Raw genomic sequence first — 19,614 nt, 5'->3', positions numbered from 1 at the left:
AAAAAAAATTACTCTGTCTACAGTGCCAAGTTTAAAAGGAGATCTGCTAGAAAAGGAATAATGAATCTCTCCTCCACATTCATTTTGTGGGACTGAAGGCACATCACTACATTAGGGACCTATTTGACTTAAATAAATTCAATTACAAAAACAAGATTAGAAAGAGATTTGTAATATGAAAGCACACACTACTGATATGTTTTATAATAAAATACTTTCAGGATGATAATATGTTTCTGTGCTTTCAGAAAATTAAATAGTAGAGGACAGAGAAGTAATTTGTAGTCTGATTTTACAGTTTTATGTCAAGGAAGTAGAGATGTGATCATCAAATCTGTATTATTTGTCTCCTCCCCCTCAATAATTCCTGGCATGGTTATCTCAATATAAAGTATACATGCAAATTGTATTTGCAAATCAGGAAACTGAGGATGGCCAATATGCAACTTATAAACAGTGAGCAGTCTGATTTTATGTTCTCTCAAAAGTGTACCTTGAAAAAACTAAAAATACTGAAAGAAAAATCTAGAGTTCATTCAATATATCAACAATTTATGTAAAGAACTTGGTAGAAAATGGAAAGATTTTCCTAGCTTTCATTCTCTCCCCTTCTCTATCTGTCATTCTCTTTCTCTGCTCTGTGTTCTCTCACCAACTCCTCTTAATACATTACTTCACAAAGCAAATTTCATACCAGTCAAACCAATATGAATATTCCTCTTTGTGTATATATCTTCCTATTAGTCTTTGAATTCAGACATAAATATAATAAAACTTCTCTACATTTTTCTTGTAGTCCTTCATAATAAACTAATGTCTCTTGCTAGGTCCCATTCCAGTGCAATTCAAAAGAAGCCATTATTTCTCTTTGCACAATGCAAGCATGAATTGCATAAGGTAACAAATTTTATTAAATAATTTTCTGTTATGACTATCAACTAAGATGTATGCAAAATCATGTCACTTTACAAATGATTTTGCAAATCTTCAGATGCTGAGATTATATGTGAAAATAAAAGCAGTCTACATGGAAAAGCACAATGTCTTCTAGAAAACTCTTAGAAAAACCAGGTACGTAACTAGAAGGTGAATAATACCAGTAAACTTTATTTAACTCAAAATTTCATAGTAAATAATATAATTATAAAGGTCTAGGAGACACTTTTGGAAAATCTGATTAACAAATACCATTCATTTGTGAATAGAAAATGTATTCAACATAGACTGTAAATATATGCTTTTTACTATTCATAACAAATGATAACCACAGCAGATATGATAAACTATAATTTCTGCTTATTTGTATAATTATATTTAACTTTTGTATTTATAAATCATTTGTAAGAAGCCCAATCAGATGACATGTTTATCTTGCTTATCTTGATCAGTAAAATATGCAGTTTAGTTTAAAAGATTTTACAAGGTTTTCATTTTGTCTAAAAATTAGTACATTCTTATCTATTTATTTATACTGATTTACAACTAAAATTTATAAATCAAGTACAAAAAAATTTACCTGAATAATCTCAATAGTATCCACAAATAAGCAAGTTGTGAAGGGTTGTCAAGCTTGGAAAAGCAGATGGTTCAATTTCTTTCTTAGGTAGCATGCCTTGAGCCACACTCTAAATATGCTGTTGCTTGGCAAATCATTACTATGAACAGTTAAAGCCAATTTTATTTACATTTTAGTGATCAACTCTTAAAGGTACAGCTCAATTGATTTAATCAAAGTATTCTATAGTCTCTGAATAAAAATGATTTGAAAATCTTTCTTTTTTTTGGTGAAGGTTTTTAGGAAACGTTAATGAAAACTTTAGTAAGATTATAAAATGAATCTTAAAATGTTCTTTAATTTTGGTGAGTGGAATTGATTATTCTCACCAACTTATATAATGAATAAATGATTATTTACATGAACAAGTGAATGAATAAAAGGGCACTGCTATGTTGTCCAGGCTGGCATCCTAAAAAAAACAAAACAAAACAAAACACCAATTTTATGACCAGATCAAGTGGAATGGAGGCTTCTACATTGTTTTAGGATTAGGAATATGGGGAACATATCAAAAAAAGGGAATAGACAATGTGATCTCTTAATTTGGCACATAAGTCCACATAGGTCTTGTTTGTAGCTTATCTCTAAGCTGCACATGTATCTCCAGAGAAACAACTCTGAAGGCTGAATGGAAATGCAAACTTTTACCTGTGTCTCAGACTACAACTTCAGTGCTGCATACATGGAGCCAGACCCAAAGCAGTTCATAGTGTCTGACAAATAATCTAAGTTTAGAATTATTTCACATATAAAATGAGGGAGAACGTTAAAAATGAATCTAATCAGGATATTGAGTGGCTAAAAAAACCCAAAACATCATCCGGATAGTTTACATGATTGTAAGAGAATCCAGAATATTTAACTTTGGATTTTGGAATGTTTCAGATAAGAAACACAGTTTCATGATATACACATAATAGTTAAAATGTAAAAAATTTTCACATCAACAGACAGTGATCAGAATATCCAAAGGCTCATAAGTATTTTAAATAGTTATTACTATTATCCTGAATATGAAAAAACAAACGCTGACATGTATGGAAAATTCACTATTGTAGAGGTAAAATTGAGCACATGTTCTAACTTGAGATGCTTGAGCTAGAACAGTCAATATCTGAATTAAAAAAATCACTGATTGAATACAATACTGGAATGGAGATGGCAGTGGAAGAACTTAATAATCTCCAAGACCCATTGATATGTTATCTAAATATGGATATTAGAATATATTAATAATGGAAAAAACTTGTGAAACAATATTGTCAAATTAAATTGTTCTTCTATTGCATTTCCAGGAAAGAAGACATATATATTAGTACAGAAAAATATTTGAGTGTTCACTAGAAACCTAAAGCTTGTCAATTAAACATTATCCATATAGTTAAGGTCAGTAAGCCAAATAAGGCATACTCAGACAACCACATACATGTATAACAAATTCAACTTTAAAAAACAAGTATAATGAAAGAATTTTGAAATCAAAAAGCTATAACATTTCATGCATATTGTAAGCACAGATATGACTATATAAATGATCACAGATATCTTATCAGATAACTTAAATAGGAACTTAATAAAAAAAAACTTTAAGAGAAAATAAAGCAAAATTGCTTTTAGTGAACTCATTCCTCATTCTAAAAGAAACAGTAAAGAAATTGTTTTAGGAGAAAGGGAAAAGTACCCTAGGAAACTTGAAGTTTCAAGAATGAAGAAAAGGTAACAAATATTAACTATTTCAATGAATAAAATTAATTTTAAGTAATATATATGATGCTTCAAATTAAAAATTTAATGTTTCTCGAGATTTTGGAGGTATATGATACATTCAATAGCAGTATCATAAAGTTCGGTAGAGGAAGATAAAACACATTTTTCTATATTATCCTGGAGATTGAAATTTGGCTTAAAGAATTTTAATTTTAATTTTTTTTTTTTTTTTTTTTTTTTTTTTTTTTTTTTGCTGATTCTGGGGTTTGAACTCAGAGGCTGGACTCTATTCATGAGCTTTTTGCTTAAGACTAGCACTCTACCACTTGAGCCACAGCTCCACATTCAGATTGTTGGGTGCTTAATTGGAAATAAGAGACTCATGGCTTTGAACCATGAACCTCAGGTTTCAGATTCTTGAGTAGCTAGGATTACAGGTAAATCCCAGAACCCAGGTAATTTTAACTTTCTTTTTTCTTTTTTTTTTTGCCAGTCCTGGGCCTTGGACTCAGGGCCTGAGCACTGTCCCTGGCTTCTTTTTACTCAAGGCTAGCACTCTGCAACCTGAGCCACAGCGCTACCTCTGGCCATTTTCTGTATACGTGGTGCTGGGGAATCGAAACGAGGGCTTCATGTGTAAGAGGCAAGTGCTCTTGCCACTATACCATATCCCCAGCCCCAATTTTAACTTTCAATAAAGATGAAATCTTAAGAATTGCTTTATTTATTTCTAATACAATTTGTTCCAAATGTAATAGGAAAATGTAACTAAAAGTCCAATGGGTAGTAAAAAAAAAAAAGAAGAAAATGGATAAATAAATTTTAATTCTAAACACTATAATAAAAGTAAATTATAAAATAGATGACCAATGGAAAAAAATCAAGAACTCTAGATTAAGACAAAAAATAAAATAATGTAATAGTACTAACCCTTAATATCAAAATTTAATTTAAACTTAAGTGATCAAGGCATACATACAAAAGATAAATACTGTCAACTTAGATTTTAGAAAATCATCTACTTTAAATAGAAAGTTTAAAAAGTAAAAAGTGAAAATACATATTATATAAGCCAAAGAAATCTATATTTGTCAATGTGAATTTTAGAAAACAGCATACAAGTAGAGATAAATAAGACAACCATAAATATTCTTATATCAAAGAAAAGGCTCCACCATATGTGAAGAAAAAAAATCCTAACAATACTGGAAGAGGAATATTCAAATGACAAGTATATTGTGAAGATTTAAGAGACTGTTCATACTCATAAACTGCACATTACAATCACATGGAATAATAGATATGTGCTCTGAGACATGTGTCCTAGGCTGTTTCATGGTTGTGAAAGGAGCTTAGAGTTTAGTTTATAAACTCTAGAATGTGTTGTCTATGTGAGAAAACTATCTTTTCTATCAAAGCGGTTAGCTTAAAAGGTCCTGCTTTGGCCTGGTGGTCTGGCTCTTAATCATGCTGCTAAGATAATATCAGTGGGGCTGGGGATATAGCCTAGTGGCAAGAGTGCCTGCCTCGGTATACCCGAGGCCCTAGGTTCGATTCCCCAGCACCACATATACAGAAAACTGCCAGAAGCGGCGCTGTGGCTCAAGTGGCAGAGTGCTAGCCTTGAGCAGGAAGAAGCCAGGGACAGCGCTTAGGCCCTGAGTCCAAGGCCCAGAACTGGCAAAAAAAAAAAAAAAAAAAGATAATATCAGAAAGTATGGAAAGGAAAAGAGACACTGCTTTTGGGAAATTAATTTTACAACTCAGGGTGGAGTTGGGGGAATGGGGTGGGAGAAAAATGGGGGAAGGGGTAATAAATAGAGCAAGAAGTGCACTCCCTACCTTACATATGTAACTGTAACCCCTCTGTACTGCACCTTGTCATTAAAATTAAATCTTAAAAAGAAAAAGTTAAGGTCTCGAAAGGGGATAAAAAGAGAGACACTGGTTTCAGATAAGGCAGAATTTTTTAAATGTGAGATTTTTGCCTAAACCGCTTTTTCCAAGATGGAATTAAGACTCATCTCAGAAGGCAGACCTCAAAGAAATGGCACACGGTATGGTTCTATTTTGAGATTACTGTGTACTGTTAATCCTATTTCAAAGTCCTTTAATGGTCAGTTTATGTAAATACATCTTACTTATTTCAAACTAGTCAAATGTGATCAGTTGTAAACCTGAGCTCAACCTATCTGAACAGAGATATGCCTGCTGCATTAGGAATAAATAGGGAGTTTACCAGATTTTTGGCTGATGGCACACTCTTGTACAGAAGTAAATTTTGCCTGGCTAAGATAATGTTTTGCTTTTGTGTGTATTGCTGTGAGTTTGGTGGGTTGGAGAACATATTTATAACACCAACTGTACACATAGGCTGTGTGGAATATATGCACCTACTTGTGGGAACCCGTAATTGCAGAGCTGTAAGGTCAGCCTTAGAGAATTGGAAGACCATTCTCTGTCCCTCAGAATGCTGAGGGCAGCCCTGACAACACCTGTTGTGTTTAGCATCACAATGGCCACAGTTTCTGCCCTCCTAATAATCCTGATCTTCACTGGACTTTGCAGCTTGCAGGCGGCTTATGCAAATTGGCTGTTTACTGCCCATCTTCACATCCTGTTTTCAGGAAGTCACTAATGTTACGATTGTTCTCCCCACTGTGGTGCCCTTATCTCTTAAAGATGGCTACCTTGTTTTCTGCAGATATTCTTTGTGGAATAAGGAATAAAAAGCCCTGTTCATGAGATCCTCTGAATCTCTTGTTGGAGTGAGGCAGCGGGTCCCCTGGTACCCTGAAACCAATTCCACAGTCTGGTCTCCATCATTGCTTTGCTCCCGTCCTTGCTTCCCGGATGCAGCAGGACAAGCCGCTTGGGACGGTTTGCAACACCTACTGTCTATTACATATATAGAGATATACAGTATACTCTCTTGCTCTTAGGGTAATGATAAAAACAACAACAGATTAAATCAAGCACAAAAGGAAATAATGCAATCAGGAGAATTAGAAATTGAGAAATATGAGAGGCTGAGACATCTGCTGACATAGCGGCATATTTTGAACAGGTATGTTTTAAAATAAGTAGAAAATAAGTAGTTTTAAAATAAGTGTGCAATATAGATAAAAAGGAAGTGTACCAAATACATAAAACAGTAACATTGCTGTTTTTCTTGTATCAAGTGTCATGGATTCTATGAACTGCAATTTCACACTTAAGGACTAGAAGTGCAGTGAGTTCGCTTACATAAGCATCACCACAAATATGAATAATGTTATAACATCAATATGGTCTACAACTTTTTAGTTTCCATGTAACCTTGTGGGATGAAGGTCATACATGTGTTTTATCAGTGACAGAAAAGTTATTATGCAGTTCCTGAGTATAGTGACACTGGTCAAGGTAAGCAAGACCTGAACAAACCATCAATAATGCTTATTTAAATACCAACTGTGGGCTTTTCTAGCAAAGGAATTCATCTTGTTTTCAAGGTCACATGAAACATTTAAAAATAGACAAAGCATCATCTAGACATTGAAAATAAAGGTTAATATAGGTAGTCATCGCTAATAAAATTTTAACAATATTAAATTAATTAAAATTGGAAAAAATAATAGATTAATTCGTGGAATATTTACCAAATGTAAAGCTGTATTCAACGGATTAAAGATTCAGTGGAAAGGAAGAAAATTAAAACGAAAACTTTCTAGAATTCTTTTTTATTTTTCTGCTGAATGTAAGGGAGAAATAGAAAGGCATCAGAGAGAAGCATTTGCTACTTATTTATTTATAGAGTTATTTATGTTGTGTTTCTTGTGCGAGTAGGAGAAAGAGAAAAAGAAAGAAAGAGGGGTGAGGGGGTTCTATGTTTTAATCCAAAACTGTATATGCAACATTCCAACTCTCCAATCTGAGGGAGATTATATAAATAAAATAAATATATTATATAATGTGTTACTTCCTAGAAATATTTTTAGAATAAGACAGAGAATCTACTTTAATAAAGTTTCAGCTTCTTAAGATTGTGTTTCTGTAATTTCTCAGTTTTTGGTAAACAGATTTATGAATTAAAAATGCACCTGGTTATTTAAGAACCTCCAAATCAGGACAGGATGTATTGACCAATGAACATGCTTCCTTTTGCTTCTTCTGCTGCCTTATTTCCACAACTGCCAGTGGCAACCAATAATGTGTTTCTGTCCAGAGCCAGAGAGCTTTTGTTTTGACAGCAGACTTTATTTTCAAGCAAAATCTCTTGAGAAAAGTCCAGTACAAAGCAGATAAAAAGTAGAGTTGCTGTGGTAATATGAATTTAGGAAGCCTGGAGGGTTAGAAACTCAGGCTTCAACTTTATCCACTCTGCTGTATGGGGAGAGCTTCAGGAAATCAAAGATGATTGAAAGGATGTTTCCTAAATTTGGATGTTTTAAAGTTAGAAAATATTACCAGTGTACCAGTGTAATGCTCCTCATAAATTCTGATGGAAACCTGTTTTCATGGGATGTTGAAAACATTGTGTGGGTAACTCTGGAAAAACAAGAATTGGTGCTGTGGCTCAAGAGGTAGAGTGCTAGCCTTGAGCAAGTCCAAGCCCCAAGACTAGAAAAAAAAAAAAGGAAAAGAAATCATGATAAGAGATAAACATTCTTTAGAAGTTTTCTGTATAAACTACCAAAAGTCATGCTTGAACTAGGTATAATTACCTAAAGATTTTTGTATCCAAACTCTTTATGTTTATTACCAACACATTTCAACTGGAAATGTTGCAAAATATCTTTTCATACTCATTACCAAATTTATATTCTTTGATTTAGGGTATTTTCAAATTTTTAATTTTTTATTCAAGTACATTTCACATATTTAATATGCACATACTTATAATTATATGTGTGCTGACAAATGTGTAACTGTTGTTATTACAGAGTATGTATGCTCTTTTTTATAACGGCCTGGACACTGTCCTTAAGCCTCTTTTGCTCAAGGTTAGCACTCTACAACTTGAGCAGCAATGCCACTTCTGTGTTTTGTTTTGTTTTCTGTTTATGAAGTACTGAGGAATCAAACACAAGGCTTCATGCATGTGAGGCAAGCACTCTACCATTAAGTCACATTATCCTGAGTAAACAATTTGCAGTTCATCATTTGATGGACTGATTATCACTTGGTTTAAATCCATTTAATTACCACAAGTAAAGTTATATTGGACATTGTTTATAAGTAATTTGTGAATAAATGATTTTCATTTTATTTGATAAATACTTAGGAGTAGGATCATAGGTTTGCATATTTAACCTTATAGATTTGCTTTACATGTCTCTAAAGTGGTCTCAGTAAGATTCCAATTGTTCCATGTTCTAAACATTTGACACAGCCAAGTTTAAAAGTGTTTATAATGAGAACATGTATTTTCTCTGTATTAATGATGCTGCAAATTTTGTGTATCAGATCATCTATCACACATATTTCTATGTCCTATTTTTAAACTTTATGTTCAACTTTTCATCCTTATTATTTATTTATTTATGCCAGTCCTGGGGTTTGAACTCAGGGCCTGAGCATTGTCCCTGGCTTCTTTTTGTTCAAGGTTAGCACTGTACCTCTTGAGCTACAGTGCCACTTTTCTATATATGTGGTGCTAAGGAATTGAACCCAGGGCTTCACCTATAAAAGGCAAGCACTCTATTACTAGGCCATATTCTCAACCCCTAATTTTATTTTTATTTTATGTATTTTAAATTTAATTGTAGAATTTGTGTATTTATTCTACCAGAAATATGCACTTTCAACATTTCCTTCACTTTATAACTTACTTTACCATTTTCCTTTTTTCAAGGTGCACATAAAGTGTTTAGTTTTAGCTAAATCTAGTTAACTATACGCTTGTCCTTTTTAAACTGTTTATTTTTGAGAGCGGTGCTCATATTTTTCCAGGTCAGCAAGGCCCAAGAGTTTCCTGTTTATGCTTTGTATCTTTGTATCATAGCTGGGATGACAAATGCATACCATGATGCTCAGCTTTCTATGCTGAGATGACTTCATGACTTTTTTTCTTGATCTGGCCTAAAATCTCCATCTACCCAGGCTTAGTCTCCTGGTATCCTAAAATTACAGATGTGAGGCACATCAAGTAGGGTCAGTGAGAATTTTAATGTCAATATTCTTTGTTTTCAAAGAAATGTTGCTTAAATGTATACTTTATTCTAGAAATGTTGTAGTTACTAGACACAGATTTTCTCAAATTGATTGTGTGTGAGATAAGGTAGATGCTCACTTTTTCTAGCATTGTAGTTAAGATGCAGAAAGCAGAAAGCAGTATTGATGCCCAGACAATTTTTAGTTCAGATATAAACACTGCAAATCCCATATGTATATATATATCAAGAGTTTATAATAAAGCTCCTTGCTTATTTACTGAGGATTCAGGGGGAAAGTAGGCCACCTTGCATAAAAGTTTTAAAATGGATTCAGAGAAACTTGAACAGGAAAAAGCCATGGAGTTTGAATAGTGGATAGGGAGTATGTAGTGAAGGTTCTTGTTCTTGGGTTTACTGTGGGAGAAAGCACCTGTTATGATTATTAACCTTTCCAGAGAGAAAGCTCAAGGTGAAGAGGGAAAATAAGACTTACAGATTTTAGTTGTCAGAAACCAAAAATGAAGTCATACTGTTTCATCACATGTCATTTGACCAAAAAAATTAAGCTATGCCCATTACCTTTGCCTTTGTGTTGTTTATGCCTATTCATTGTTTTATTTTTAGAATCTGTTATTTTTAAATTGTACTTTTTTGTTTTTACTATTTTTCACTATTTGAACAAATTGGTTTCAATCCAACATGTCAATTTATAAGTACAATCCATCTTGATAAATATCATCCCTTTCAACCTCCTCCCCCATCCTACGAGGCGCACATTTCCCTTCAACTTTCCAGATTTCATTTCATAAGATATACATTGAATATTATGACTGTGTCTCTTTTTAAAATTTGTTTCTTTACCAATTCCTGAAAACTTACCACACAACTTGATTAGAATAATTGTATAAGGTTACCTGAAACTGGACAGACTAAATCTCTGAATTCTTTTTCAAGGACATTTATCTAGTTCTAGATACATTAGAATTCCTCATGAATTTCATAATCTTTAATTAAAAAACAAGTGTATAGGTTTTGATTGGTACTTAATTGTATTTATAGGTTAATTTGCATAAAATGGATGTCTCTTTTGACTTTTACAATCTATAATCGTGTTTTGACTCTATTCATTTATGTCTTCTAAGTTTATTGATTTTTTTCAGACCTTCTTCCCTATTAAAATAAGCACTTAACTCCTTACATTTACTTTTAAGCACTACTTTGGCTAACATCCACAAATATTAATGAATATTTTCATTATCAATCTCATAGATTATGCACTTGCAGAAGCACACACTTTCCAAATCACACATTATCCTCATTTACCTTCTTATCCCCATACCCCCAACCTACATACCCAATCTATTGTAGACATTAGTTCAGATATGAGCTCTTTAGACCTGCATCACCAACTTTCTGGTTGTTTAGCAATTTCACAGTGACTTGATGTATCATTTCTAATTGAAATCTGTTGTGCTTAGATATTGTAAAATATTGAACGGATGATTTGAAATAAGGTTTATAAGGATATGTTCCACGTGAATTCTTTGATAACTAGATAATTAGATACTGTGTTCTCATTTTTTAAGGTAACTTTAGATAATTTTCATCCATTACTAGTTTTAACCCTTCATTTTTCTTTCAATTAAAACATACATGACATGTTAAAATATGAAGAAATGTACAACTCTGTATGAATTTGTCTATTGCTCTCTGTCTTTTTACTAACTCTTATTCAGTACAACTTTAATTGCAATTGTAATTACCACCCATGTACCCATGTAAGATACTTTGCCTTCTTTCATCAAAAGCCCACTAACTATTGTAAAATGTCTTTACTATGTCTATTGCGATTAATACTTCCTTCCTTGTAACTTGTTTTACTTGACACCAATACAGTACAGTGGTTTACTTATTTTCTATGGAAGAATCTTCTGTACTTTTTCTTTTACTTGCCTTTCATTTCTTAGCCACCTTAAAAATATCTGTCTTAAATTTTGAACGGGTATTCTTTTCTTAACTCTTTTTGTATATTTCCTTTTCTGTCTTGATTTTCTCTCTCTTGTCTTTCCTAACCCAGTCTCCCTACTCTTTTGGAATATAATGTAGTTCTTTTTATTGTCTTTCATTCTTTTTTTTTTTTGCCAGTTTTGGGCCTGGGACTCAGGGCCTCAGCACTGTCCCTGGCTTCTTTTGCTCAAGGCTAGCACTCTGCCACTTGAGCCACAGTGCCACTTCTGGCTGTTTTCTATATATGTGGTGCTGGGGAATCGAACCCAGGGCTTCTTGTATACAAGGCAAGCACTCTTGCCACTAGGCTATATTCCCAGCCCTCTTTCATTCTTAATTATTGCTTCAAAGAACATATTCTGCATTTTAAGTTATTCCTATGTTGTATTTAAATTGTCCCTTGTCCTAATTTGTATTTTCTTAGCTTTCTGGTTTCGTAGTTTTGTCACTGTGTTCAAAGTTCTGTTAGGTTCTTAGTTATGCCTACACATTCTTACACATAATGTCTTGGATTATAATGGAAGGCCAACAATCTTGGATTTCCTATCTTTGTAAGTCTCATACTTCAAACTCATTTCTATATGCTTGGAAGCTGCTCATAGCTCTGCTTGGTTTTTAGAGTTCAAACCATTTCTTACAAATTGATTTATTGGCTAACTTGCCACATGTCTACATAGCATAATGCCCTGTAGATGATTTTTATTGGAATTTCTATGACGATTTTGGTGTTCTTGCTCTTTAGTTCCTACCTTCCAGCACTAGATAAAATTCTGAAATATTGTTCAACTCTACAAGAAATAAATTTAGTTTGTATTTGCATACTTCTTTTAGTGTATACTAGACAAATATTCAAGAGAAAGCAGTCTAATTGGTGTTATTGTAAATTTCACCCCATGTTTTTCTATTTATTATTATTCAGTCTTCTATAGCTTCATTCTGAAAGACCATCAGTTAATTATTTTTTACTATTTTGTCTAGAGAAGTTAATGTTTGTCAGCAGAAAAAATAGTCTGCATAACCTAGATTGCCGCTATACTTTTGAAAATATTAACTCTTATTTTCTAATCATAAAATCACTAAAATGCTTTATTGATTTGAAGCCAATTAAATACTCTTATTACACTAATTAGAAAGATAATCTTATTGATTCATACACAAAAATATATACATTTATAATTGAAATTGTTATTTCTATAGGAATAGTGATGACTTTTATAATCCATTGAGTTTTATATGTGCATATGGATTGGGTAACATATCATTAATATTTTTATAAATAATATTGTACAACATAGGTTTAGTAATTATATGTTATGCCACACATTTGCCATAGTTAAATGAACTATTGTTATGAGTCATTTATAAGTTACAATTTATATTATTTCTCATATACATTACAAAATTTAGTGTCTTCACATGCAAATTATAGTACATATTTCTCACAGTTTCTTAAAATGAGAATCTAGGTAAATCAATTCCTATAAGAACCTTAGTAAGTAAATTCTGAAGATTCTCTATTTCTAAATCATTTTTTAACTGTTTCCAACTTGTTTTCTGACAATCATTGTATAATGGCATCTGACTTACAAAGCTTTATTCATCTTGGAATTTGATTTCATGTACATTGAATCAGAAGAGTTCGAAGATTCATCTATTGGATTATTAACTACTTGTTTAAATTTGTGATATGTAAAATGTAATAGTTTATGGTAGTTTATTTATGACTTTTTTATTTTGTATTGTTTCTGCAATTTACTATTTAAAAGTGTATTATTCAATAACAAGTTCCTCATTACACAATGAGGGTATGTTTTCTATTTCAAAATTGTTTTACTACTCCCAAAACAAATTTCTTGTTCTTTGTTTTTGAAGATGCATTGTACTCATAAATGTATTTGTTAAATGGTATTTTCTTTGTAGAACTATTTAAAAAATTTAAAAAGAAAACCTCAGAAAACAAGAAAGTTAATCTTGTAGTAAATTCAATGTCTGAATGTCTTCATGATGGCTTTCTACCATTTTGTTTTGTTCTCATGAAAGAACACATTTCAGTTTCATTGCGTGCTCTGTAATTTGGGTAGAGAATTAAGCTTTCTGAATACTGTATTTTGTTCATTGTAAATAATTTCCTAAGGTCTTCAGGATTCTTTGTTCTTCTTAAGGGCTACTATTGTCTACGAGGCATTGTTGGCTTTCCTGACTACCTACATGTAGTCACTGAAATCACTCTTCTGTTAGCATCAGGACAGTCCATATTATGAAAACTCATCTTGATTCAAGGCTGTATTTTAATTAAAAACACACAAATATGCCATGTCCCTTTAAATTTCCTCGTCAGATGTTATTTGAGAAGGTGCTTCAATCTAGTGTGGCTAAATGTGGTATGCACCTCAGAAACTCACTGTACTAGAACATATACTTGTCTTCGATTTTTGAGGAACACTATCTTTATCATCAGTCCTATTATGAGCAAGCTGCACTGTGGAAATGAACTTCTGCAGTGATCTGCTGGTAGTTGCTTTTGAGAAAGAATACTAAAATCTTCTGTGTGGCTTCTCTCTATGAAGTTTCTTCCTCAATGCAGCAAGTGTTCCAGTGTACTCTGAAGTTCCAAAGTGTTGATTCTAACAGTGTGGTAGTTGTCCTCGAAGAACCAGGTCCTAAAACTCCGTCAACTTCGTCCACTACCAACTTCATGTTTTCTGATTGTCATACAATATTTACTATAGTCATTTCTTTTTCTTTTCCTTTTCTCTTTTCTTCTACTTTTCCTTTCTGGTTTATCATTTCCCCATCATTTATCTACCTTCCTTTATCTCTTCTTTTCCTCTTCCAATTTCCTCTTGTTTTCCTCCCTTTTATTCATTCCTCCCATTCACTGTCCCTCCTATATATTTTTTTCTATTTTTGTCTCTTACTGCCATCCTTTCATTCATATTCATTTTTCTCTCTCTTCTCTATCCTTTCTGCTATCCTCTGTTTTTCCTTTCATCCTTTCTTTCTTTCTTTCCTTCCTTCCTTCCTTCCTTCCTTCCTTCCTTCCTTCCTTCCTTCCTTCCTTCCTTCCTTTTTTCTCTTTCATTTCTGAGGATGGGACCAAATTTATCACACATGCTAGAAAAGTGCTGTACTTCTGAGTTTCACTCCTAGGCATCCAACTGAATTTTTCTGTAAAAGCCTAGGATAGCTACTCCCAAGATTTCATACTCAGAAATGACTTCCTTTGCATATAATCTCTTAAATATATAGTTTTCAAATATATTAATGAGCTCAACTTTGATGGAAGACATAACTGTGAACAATTTTATATTTTTGAAAATTCAAATTTGCAATGTTTCGTACCATGAGTGTAGTAAAGAAAATAACTAAATATCTGACATTTGTTTCATTTTTCATTATGGTACCATATATACTTCTCACATATCAGAAATAGGGGTGAACTCATAATAAAAGATCAGAAAAAAACAGAAGGACTTACTGTGAATTTTACCCATTGAAAGAGGATTAGGAAGACTTGAAAAAAAGGTGCAAAACTAGTATATTCTTCAAGTATGTTATACAATATTTTAACATGAACATTTTCATTTTGAAACTTTTAGTATGTTAATATTTAATGTAAAAGAGCCAAATAATACAATACTGATGAGATTGATTTAGAAATTATTATTTTCAGAAATACCATAACCATATTCTCAATATTAATACCTGTGATTTTTATGCAAACTCATTTGGACAGCAATGTTACAAGCATATGATTCATATGCGTGTAGATTCCTTTCTTTTTACAAGTAATTTAAGAAAAAAAATCAGTATAATTTATTAATTTTGTGAGCATAATTTATTAACCAGTACAAAGACATTTGTAAGATGCCGATAGTTTAAACTTGATTCAACTTTATAAAATAATTTATTAAAGAAAGGAAATAAGAGATTTCAGTGTGAATCCAAAATGACACATGTCTTTAAATTCAAAATGTATGCTAGATCTCAATAGATGCCGCATACTACTTTCCATAATAGCTTTCTCTTCAAACGGAAACAGTGTACATTTTGAGGAATATTTATTTCACTGAGAACAAAAAATTCTGCACATTAAAATGTGCTAAATTGATTTCAGTTAAACAATGCCAATGTTATATGAGTCCCCCCTCCTCTGCCTTAACCTTTGTGCAGCAATGGTAGTGCTTTAGTGCATTGTCATTGTTTTTATTTCAAAGGGAAAGGACACTAGTGAGCTGATTGAAATGATCTAAATGTAATTGCACAGTCAAAGCTTTGTAAAAAGTGATACCCTGAGATCAATAGCACCTGGGCCAAATAAGGCGTTGAGATGGTAAAATCATATAAAAATGACATGTTTGGCCATTTGATATAGTATATAGTAAACTGCTGTGAGTACATATATTAGTTAGTGATATATGGGTAGATAGGTATTTGAAAACACCTTATTTCACTTGAAATTAATCTGAATATGTAATAGAAAATTAGATGAGGAACTTCTAAGGAATTTGTTAACTTATTCATTCTTTGATAGCCTTCTATTTATCTGGTACTTTTATTATGGAGTGATATAAGGGAGAATGTGGTAGTACCCGCCTGTAAAATATGCTATTCTGAAAATTGAGATCAGGAGTGTCTTGGGTTGAGGCTAGCGTTTGCAAAATATTAGGAAGATGTCATCTCAAATAATAATTGGACATGATGGCAAACATCTGTAATCCCAGTGAGAGAGGCAATATATATATACATAAATACATATATGCATATATATACATAAATATATGTGTGTGTGGATCATAATCTGACACCAGTCCTGAAACAAGCAAGCCAAAAGAAAACATTTTTTTTAAAGACGACATGACGACAACAACAATAACAACAAAATATCAAGACTATATGTGCAAAATACCCTAAAAAATGGTCTGGAATACTGGGTCAAATGGTACAGTACTTGCTTAACAAAAAAAAGGCCCTTATGCAAAAATCAAAATAAGCAATCACCAAAAATAGTAAAACAAAACAAATATCTATCTCTATCTCTCTCTATATATCTATATGTATATACACACTTTATGCATACAATTATACTTCTTAGTGCATTATTATTTAAGGATAGTAATTTTGTCTTCTATGACACTTTTCAGTCTTAGAAGTACAGATTTGGGAATCTCACTAGTTTCATCTGCTTTATTTTTGAATTGGTACCTCAATAAAGTTGCATGTGAGCTTCAACTACTTAATAGCTTCAATGTCTTCAGCTGAAATTGAGGAAAGACAATGGGTTTATTATAAATTGTTTGTCTTGTAGGAGTGCCTCTCAAATGCAGAAGAGGAAATTATAATAATGAAGATCTCAAAGTTTACCAATGCTGAGCCTGTTAATATCCTACATCAGGGAAAAAATATCATGCAAGAATCGTAGTTATAACCATGAAGTCTAATCATTTAAGTGGCAGATTATGGTACTTTATTTTAACAAGATATTGGAATTTGCATGTGGTATTTTATTCAGCTATGAATGCTGATAAGGCCTGTATTCATGTCTTTATGCTATAAAAGTAGTTTAATTTTATTTCAAACAGGCTATTGAATCTATGTTGTGGAAAAGCATTTTAGATTTAGTCATTGACTTTGTGTGTGTGACTCATATATAGGGTTTTTATATTTATTTTATTTTGGGGACATGAGTCATGCTTTATCTTTAAATCTTTCCTCAGTAGATGAGCATATTAGTAAAAGTAACTACTGTTCATTCTTTCTTTTTCAATTTTTATTTTCTAAAACTCTACAAATATGTCAGGTGATCACTAACACTCAAACTTCTCCTCTGAGTGTATTCTTTTATGAAGAGTACTCCTTACCTTTGGTCATAGTGATTACCAGCAGATCTGTAATTTATTTCTTGAGAGGTCATATATAATATCATACTCCATTTAAATGTAGGATAATAGCAAATTGTTACATTGATACATTACATCTTCCCTTCTTCCTGCTCAAATTTAAGCAAGTAAACAAACCGAAACAACTAAATGAGACAAAAATCCAAAATCAAAACCAAAAACTAAACTAAAAGTGGTGAGGATTTGTGCCTCTTTTCGGATAATTATTTAGTGATAATTGAAGGATGACTGGTGTAAAAAGAGGAGTTTATTAAGTGAGTAGAGAATGTGTTAGGGAAAGATTGGGAGGACAAGGCAAATAGAATTGATAGAATTGCCTTTCTAAGCTTCAGCCTAGACAGAAGGGAATATTGCATAGCTTGGATCCCAGATGCCTTTTATACCATTTCACATGCCTGTGGCAGTTGCTAACATCATGATTGTTGAATTCCTCCTGTGCCTCGTTACTCAAAAACCAAGAAATGTCACTAACAAAATAAACCCAACATCACTTGCTGGGATTTACTTTGCTTTTCTTCTTCAGTTGAAATAGTATAAATGAAAGATCCTTCTTTTTTCCCCAAAGTGTGGCTTTCCTAGATCCCCTAATTATATAGGACTATAATATTGTCCAGAAGTTTTCAAATGCATGGTATATTCACTAGTAAGTAGAGCACATATTCAGTTTAACCACTTCATAAATTTTAAAGTATTCAAATGACTAGGTCAAATTGATGATCAATTCTCTGAAAAAATTCATGAGAAAATGGCTCTGTGTGTGGTCATGAGAAAGTGAACTACCTAAAACACCTTTATAATTTTATACAGAAAAAGGAACAAGGTTACAGATCTCTGCCTTCTGTATGGCCAAACTGATGTGTACATGTAGTTTGTTTAATATAATACACATTCATGCTGACAGCTAATTTTCAGGCTAATGCAATTCAAAACGCAAAAGATAATGAGCCCTAAAAAAATGCATTTTGTAAATGGAAATGCTGACAGACTCTTAACTCTAATAGCTATGCTATTGGGCACCACAAAAATAACAAAGCTAATTTTAATGAAGATTTGAAAGTAGATGAGGCATTTATCTTCGGTGATTATGGTGTTTTTGTAGGACTAATATCTAAATGGAATTTAAACCATTTAAATGACCCAAGGGAAGGGACAATTGTAGAATTAATTCCTGCTCTACTGTAACTTCATATAGGCACAGGTAGATTGTAAAAATCTTTTTCCCCACATGGGATTTAAGCATACTCCAATTAGAAACACAATATTGTTTTCTAACTTTAATTTGAGTAAATCTGTTTTCAAAACAGATCTGGTTAAACTGTTCTTTTGTAAATGATTCTACCATAGTCTCCTTTGTAAAGAAAAGAAAATTCTTTGATTTCAGGTTCTGCAGATACATAATTCTGATATTTGCTAAGACCTGGTGAGGAAATTCTGAGGGATGGTGACACAATACCAGGAGTATATGGGAAGGGGATATTAATGTGTGTGTGTGTGTGTGTGTGTGTGTGTGTGTGTATGTGTCTGCGTTCTTTTGTGTGTGTGATGGGGATCGTCACCAAGCCAGTAGATAAGACATAATGAGATACAGGCCAGGACTCACTTCATTGATACAAACTTTTTTCATAACTATACCATTCCAGAACAGAAATAATGCATTTGAGGGAATATTATCAAGACCCAATCACCTTCTAACAGATAAAATCTTTGCCTCTTTAATACTACCACATAAGATGAAGCATCTAGAACATGAAACTTTGGTGGCTCCATATGAACCATAGCCAAACCATTGAAGACATTTTTTTAGTTGTGATAAGTCAAAGTTGTTTTACCTACCTCAATAGCCACCATGCTAGCCAGTGACATGTTTTGTTAAACTTCCATTATGTATGTACCTTGGCCAGTTTGTCAGACTTGGTCTTCTCATGTTGGATGTCAGGAATATTCATGTATTCTATACCTATATCAGAATAAAAGTTCATTAGTTAAGAAGTAACTGTTGGTAGCATGTTTTTATAAATTTAATTTTATTGTCCAAGTGATGTACAGAGGGGTTACAGTTACATACCCAAGGTAGTGAGTACATTTCTTGTGAAACTTGTTTACCCTCTCCCTCATTTTCTTCCACTTTTCCTCCTCCATAAGCCCCCCAAGTTGAATAGTTAATTTACAAAATATTGTCTTATGAGTATTGCTGTTTCATTGTTTTGCTCTTTGTCCTTTATCTCACCATTTTCATATTCTTCTTCCCTTCCATGATTCAGAAAAACATATATAAAATACCCAGCACAACCATGTTAATTGTAGCATT

This window comes from Perognathus longimembris, chromosome 7 (assembly GCF_023159225.1).
Source record: "Perognathus longimembris pacificus isolate PPM17 chromosome 7, ASM2315922v1, whole genome shotgun sequence".
Taxonomy (NCBI): domain Eukaryota; kingdom Metazoa; phylum Chordata; class Mammalia; order Rodentia; family Heteromyidae; genus Perognathus; species Perognathus longimembris.
Note: the sequence above shows the minus strand (reverse complement) of the source record.